This window comes from Mandrillus leucophaeus, unplaced genomic scaffold (assembly GCF_000951045.1).
Source record: "Mandrillus leucophaeus isolate KB7577 unplaced genomic scaffold, Mleu.le_1.0 Scaffold676, whole genome shotgun sequence".
NCBI lineage: Eukaryota > Metazoa > Chordata > Mammalia > Primates > Cercopithecidae > Mandrillus > Mandrillus leucophaeus.
In genome coordinates, this window is record NW_012107319.1 from 297,523 (window position 1) to 304,306 (window position 6,784).

The 6,784-nt window shown below is 34.2% G+C and overlaps 1 pseudogene; it reads right to left on the minus strand.

The window, feature by feature from the left end:
• Positions 1 to 519: 519 nt before the first annotated feature.
• Positions 520 to 6,784, minus strand: part of LOC105555252 — a 23,278-nt pseudogene continuing 17,013 nt past the window's right edge.

The following is a 6,784-nucleotide window of genomic DNA, read 5'->3' on the forward strand; positions in this document are numbered from 1 at the left end:
TTCTGGTGGATTAAAGCAATTATAAATCCATTCCTCACTAAATACTATTAAAATACATGTGGGAGTAGAAGTCGTAGATTAAGACAAAAATAGGCCAGGAAAAATATGAAGAAAGAACAGGACAGAAAGACGAGGACAAGGAGTTCATAAATGAGGTCAGGAAACAGACAGCATTATGGAGGCGGGGTGGGGGGGGGGGTCGGGTGCAGGGGACATCATTGCAACCTTAAATTGGAGGGAGAAAGGGTTTTTAGGAAAGAGAGAGAGAATCAAATGTCAGATGTCTCAGAGAAGCCAAGAAAAAGAAAAAATTTAGAAAACTGTCTGTTGTCCTTTTATCGAAGTAAAGAGAGAAGAAGCTGGATCTCCATGGATGTAACAATCATTTTCTTTTCAGAATCTTGATGGAGAAGGAAAAAGGAGCAATGGCATTTGTTAGCCAACTGACATCCACAGTTCCCCTCTGCATATTTGAACAAGGTCTAGTATCGTCACTTAATTAATTAGTCATTTCCTCTTTTATTCAAGGATTTCCTTGTAGAATTTACAGCTGTTCATATCCAAACGAATCTCCACTGTAAGAGTTGTGTCAATCGCACCCAAAGTCCTAAGTACACAAAGGACAATGGTAAAGTTCTCAAAGGTATGTAACTTATTCATCTATGTAGCTCTACAAACTGGTGTAGTGCCAGACTCCTTTTGAGTGCTCAATAAATGCTTGGAGCACAACAGGATCACAGATCTTTTGTGTCACTAGCTGTGTTAGGAAACCTCAAGGAAGGACTTGGGTTTTGCCCTGGGGAGTGGGTTTGTTTTGTTTTTATTTTAGTCAGATGGAAATTTAACTTGCTTATATACAAAGAAAAGAAAAGCAACAAATAGGAGCATACAGAAGAAATAGGGTGATTACCAACGGACTGAAGTTCACTAAAGAGATGGCAGGGAATGGGATCCAGCAGACAGGTGGAAGGGCAACTCTCTCCATCAAAGTGCATGCAATGGAGATAGGGACATAAATATAGACATAGATAAATGTCTGTTTGACTGTGAGTGGGGAGGACATAGAAGTGGGATAGGAAGGAATTTGAAACAGTTTCAGTCTATGAAGAAATAAGTCAGATTACCTGCTGACTGTGAGAACAGGGAATGGCACTTTTGACTCGAGTTGGGCTGTGATGGTTTGGAATAGTTGTTGTGGGCTGTTTGTGATAAGTTCAAGAAAATGCTTTCTACGTTATGAAGAATTACACAAAGTTAGATTCGTATTGCTATGTATGCACATGTGGTCAGATGATGAAATTTAAATTTTATTGTAATAAGAAACCAACTTTACTGCTGTAAATATGTAAGAACCTCTAAATTCAACAAGAAACAAACGAACTACTAATAAAGAATTTGTAAAAAAAAAAAAAATTGTGAGGATACAAATCACAAAAGAAAAACAAGGAAATAAGTACTGGGCAAAATTCAACTTCAAAAGGATTCAAATAATATAAGTTAATGATGTCACCATTTTGTCATTCAAAATAAAGTTGGGTTCTGTAAAATTTACTATACATCTAATATATGTTCATCTAATAAAAGAAAGATTAAAAATAAAAATGTCCCAAAGAAAAAAAAATAATGTAATATCACTTAAAATACCAACATCCAGGGATATTCACTGTTTAAATTTTCCTGTATCTGCATTCTGATGTTTCCCATGTACGTACACATGTAAATTTGTACATGCATTTAGAAATACATATAACATATATTGTTCTAAAACTTGCTTATTTCACTTACTATTCCATGAATATCTTTTCGTGTTAATAAATACCCACACAATTATTAATAGCTATTTATCATCCCATACTATAAAAATAACAAAATTTATTTAAACAAACCTTTTTCTTGTTGTTTTGTTTACAATTTGTTTCTGTAGCAAAGGATTCATCAAGAAACAGTTTTCTATGTGACATTTTTGTGCATTTGTATAATTAATTCCCTGAGGGAAAATTCTTCAAAATGAAACTTGAGTCAAAGACTTCACCCATTAAACCTTTGAAACCGTTTTCCTCTGGAAAGACTGTGCCAATATTTGCTCCTAAGATCTGTGTCTGTAGTTCTTCATTTCCCTCCACTCATGCCAACACTTGGTTTCATCCTTTAATCTTTGCCAAACTAATAAACAAAATATGCTGCTGCTTAATTCGCAATTTACATTTATTTACATACAAGTGAGACTGCAATTTTTTTTACTTTGTTACGTGATTATGAGTATTTCTTCTTTTTAAAAATCAATATCCTTTCCCTACATAGATTAAATATGTTAATAGTAATATTCAGTGCTGGCATCATCTACTATTGGTAAAACTATAAGCTGATACAACTATTCTGGAAACATATTTGATAATACAATAAATGTAAACCAATAAAGTGACTTTGAAATATGACAATAACAAATAAAAACAAGCCCTTTAAAAAGTGGACAAAAAACACAACCAGACACTTTTCACACATGCAGCCAAAAATCATATGGAAAAAAAGCTCAACATCACTGATTACTAGAGAAATGCTAATCAAAACCACAATGAGATACCATCTCACACCAGTCAGAATGACTATTATTTACAGGTCAAAAAATAACCAATGCTGCCAAGGTTGTGTAGAAAAAGGAACACTTACACACTATTGGTGGAAGTGTAAATTAGTTCAACCATTGTGGAAGACAATGTAACAATTCCTCAAAGATCTAAAAACAAAGATTCCATTCCACCCAGCAATCCCATTACTGAGTATATACACAAAAGAATATACGTTGTTCTATTAGAAAGACACATGCACACGTATGTTCATTGCAGCACTATTCACATAAAAACAACATGGAATCAACCTAAATGCCCATCAGTGATAGACTGGATAAAGAAAATGTGATATATACACCATGGAATACTATGCATCTATTAAAAAGAATGAGATCAGGTCTTTTGCAGGAAGATGAATGGAGCTGGAGGCCATTATCCTTAGCAAACCAATGCAGGAACAGAAAACCAAATATCGTATGTTCTCACTTAAAAGTGAGAGCTAAATAATAACACATGGACACATGGAGGGGAACAACACACACTGAGGCCTATCGGAGGGTGAAGGGTAGAGGGTGGGAGGAGGGAGAGGATATGAAAAAATCACTAACAGTTACTAGGCTTAATACCTGGGTGACAAAATAATCTGTACAACAAATCCCCATGACACAAGTTTACCTGTATAACAAACCTGCACTTGTATGCCTGAACTTAAAGTTTAAAATTAATAAATAAATATCACAATGTTTAGGGGCATTTCTGTAAAACATATTTCTACAAATAAATGATTTGTGTTACAAAATGGTACATTGTTAGTAGCGTTCCTGGCACATAGTAGACATTCAATAAATATTTGTTGAATAAATAAATGAAAAGAATCAATGTTTAATCTTATTTTACTGGTTTCATAAAACAGTAACTACTAGACATAAAGTGTAAAGGAATATATTGTATCATCTTACTTTGCAACAGTTCTTCTCCCACTTAGTAAACACAAGAACCAAGAGTTCGTGAAAAATGACCTTTTATTCTGGTATTAATTTTAATTTCTCTGTTAGTGAGCAGCTTACACATATTTTGTGTTTCTTAGTCTTACATATTTTGCATTTGATGAAATATTTGTTTGTCTTTAGCCCAGGTTTCTACTCATTTGTCTTTTTCTTACTGATTTGTAGCAGCATTTTATATGTTCCAGATACTAATAATTTATTAGCAATATGTATTAAAAATGTCATTTCCCAGTTAGTGATTTGTCTTATATTATTTCATGAGGAGTTTTTAATTTCAATAAATCAAGATATATCAATAATTTTCTTTATGATTAGCAATGTTTGTATCTTCTTTAGGAAATCCTTTTCTATTCTCAGGCCAGAAAGATGTTTTCCTACACCCTTATTCTAAAAGTTTAAGGTTTTTGTGTCAAATTTAAGTATTTAATCTGGATTTGATATTTTAGTATGTTGTAGGCAGGGATCTAATTGTATTTGTTTTTCCATCGGTACACAAATAATCCCAGAATCCCTACTTATCTTGTTTCGAAATGTCACACTTGTGAATATATCAAAGTTTCACATATGCTTTAGAACTCGATGCTGTTTCTTTTGTCATTATCATTCAGTTCAAAATATTTTAAAATTTCTATTAGAATTTCTCATGAGCTACTTATAAGGTGTTTTAATTTCCAAACTCATGCATTTTGAATTTTGCCTGGTTCATTTGACCTTTGTGCTAGCATCAGCTGCTAAAGTCTACTGCCCCTCCATGGCACCAAGACACACCCTTCTACAGCCTTCTCAGACAACCGGGTTTCTTTAATCACTTGTATGTCAGGCAGCAGGGCACAGGAAGAGGGAGGGAGGGAGGGCGGGAGGGAGGGAGAGGGGGGGAGAGAGAGAGAGAGAGAGAGAGAGATTAAATACATCTTAAAAAATATTTTCATAACGTACAATCCTCTCCAACCATATGATATGGACCTTTTGATTTTTCTTGAAGACACCTGTCTTGGGGACTTTGCACATGCTGAGAGTTCACACTCTCACTTTGGTCAGGTTTCTGCTCAAATGTTAGTCCATCGGAGAACCACTTCCTGACCACACTTCATAAAATATAGCATTCCATCACTCTCCACTTTGTCTCCTTTATTTTTCTTTAAGGTACCTATCATTACCTAACATAGTAACTATTGATGTATCTGCATGCTATTTTACATACTAGCATGTAAGCTCCATGAAGGCAGAAACATGAGCTGTCTCTTCTTCTGAATTTCTAGTACCTAGGAAATTACAGGCACACACACAAAATATTTGTTGAATACATGAACTACAGTATATCTTCCTGTATATACTATATATCATACACACATATGGTCAAAGACTTCAAGAGCAATAAAATATATGGAAATAGTTGTAATGTGGTGAGATTATAGGTGGATTTTCTTCCATTATCATTATTAGTAGTAATAGTAGTAGTATTTTGAGAAGGAGTCTCAGTCTGTCGCCAGGCTGGAGTGCAGTAGCGCGATCTCGGCTCACTGCAACCTCCGCCTCCCGGGTTCAAGTGATTCTCCTGCCTCAGCCTCCCGAGTAGCTGAGATTACAGGTGTGCACCACCACGCCCAGTTAATTTTTGTATTTTTGGTAGAGACGGGGTTTCACCATGTTGGCCAGGATGGTCTCGATTTCTTGACCTTGTGATCTGCCCGCCTTGGCCTCCCAAAGTGCTGGGATTACAGATGTGAGCCACCACACCCGGCCTCCATTACCTTTTAAACTATAAAGATTAGAATTATTAATAATGATAAGAGTATGCATCATAATTTAGAGGACTAACGGTATTTTCCCAGTCTTCAAAAGTGTTTTGTGAGGATAAAATAATACACATGAAATTTTTCTGTAAGTTGTAAAGATCTTGATTAAGGGAAGATCCTGCATAAATGTAAAGTTATTTGGGCTAAGGACGTATGGTAAATGTGAAGTATTAAGATAATTAAAAGCTAATAAAGATATAAATTAAACTGATAGCTCTCTGAGTAGTCCATATTATCTACCTGTTGGATTATCTTTCATTTTGCATTACTTATTAAGATACAAGCTTCATTAACATCTCCTTCCCTCCAAGTTTCTTCTGTTTCTTAATATGTCAGATAAACTTTTGAATTATTTTCTGGGTTATATATTCTCCAAACTACTTCTTTAAAATATGTTTCATATATAAAAGCAAGCCAGAAATAAATTTTGCTAAATATTATGAGCTCCAAATTTAATTGCACTGCAGAAGATAAGAAATCTCTTCAGATTATATGTAAGAGAAAAAAAAAAAACCTACCTTTACAATTAATGACAAAGTAATGCTCAAAATATTAGCAATGATATTGACCTATAGCACAATGAAAAAAGTAATAGATGAAAAGATCAGATATTGCACTACATTAGAGTGACAAAACACCTTACTTGGCTTCGTATGTGGCTACCCAGGGAAGAAGCTATCCCTAAAGCTTGAATAAATTTTCTAAAATTTTCTGCAGCGTCACTTCACCTTCACACTTCTTATTTTACATTAGATAAATATTTTTCTTTCTATAGTTTTTCTATCTTTTGAACACACTGGCCTCTTCCAAGAATACTTAACTAACAGCTGTAAAGTTCATTATATTATCATTTATGGCTATGAATTCGAGCCCATAAAGCCAAGAAGCTTAAAAGTAGACTGTTATTCCTTAGAGATACAGGATTGTTCCTACAAAAGGGTGGATGAGCAGTACAATCTCACAGGCAGATAATTTATGCAATGATCTGAAAAATAAACTGATTTTTTAGCATTACTTTTATAACAAATACCTGGTATTCCAGTTAGAGACAATAAGACTAATCAACAAGGTGTTTAATGGGCTTAGCAAAGTGCCAATTACTGTGATAAAACGCACTTGGTGGAAAAGCACACTTCCCACCACTTCTTCAGAACCTCTTCCTCCAAGCCAAACAACAAACCTTGATTTCATGTATTTGGATCTAACATTATTCACTAAATGTTTGATTTACCTTTTTACTTATATTTTTTTGTCTTTATGAAGTTAGTAGATGTCTATTTTACAAAATGTAAACAATACAGAAAGTACGTAGAAGGAAATGACAACCACCTACCAAAGTATCACTATTCAAAGACATTCACACAGAATTCTATGTGTACAAATAATTATAGATATATATCATTTTACATAAATA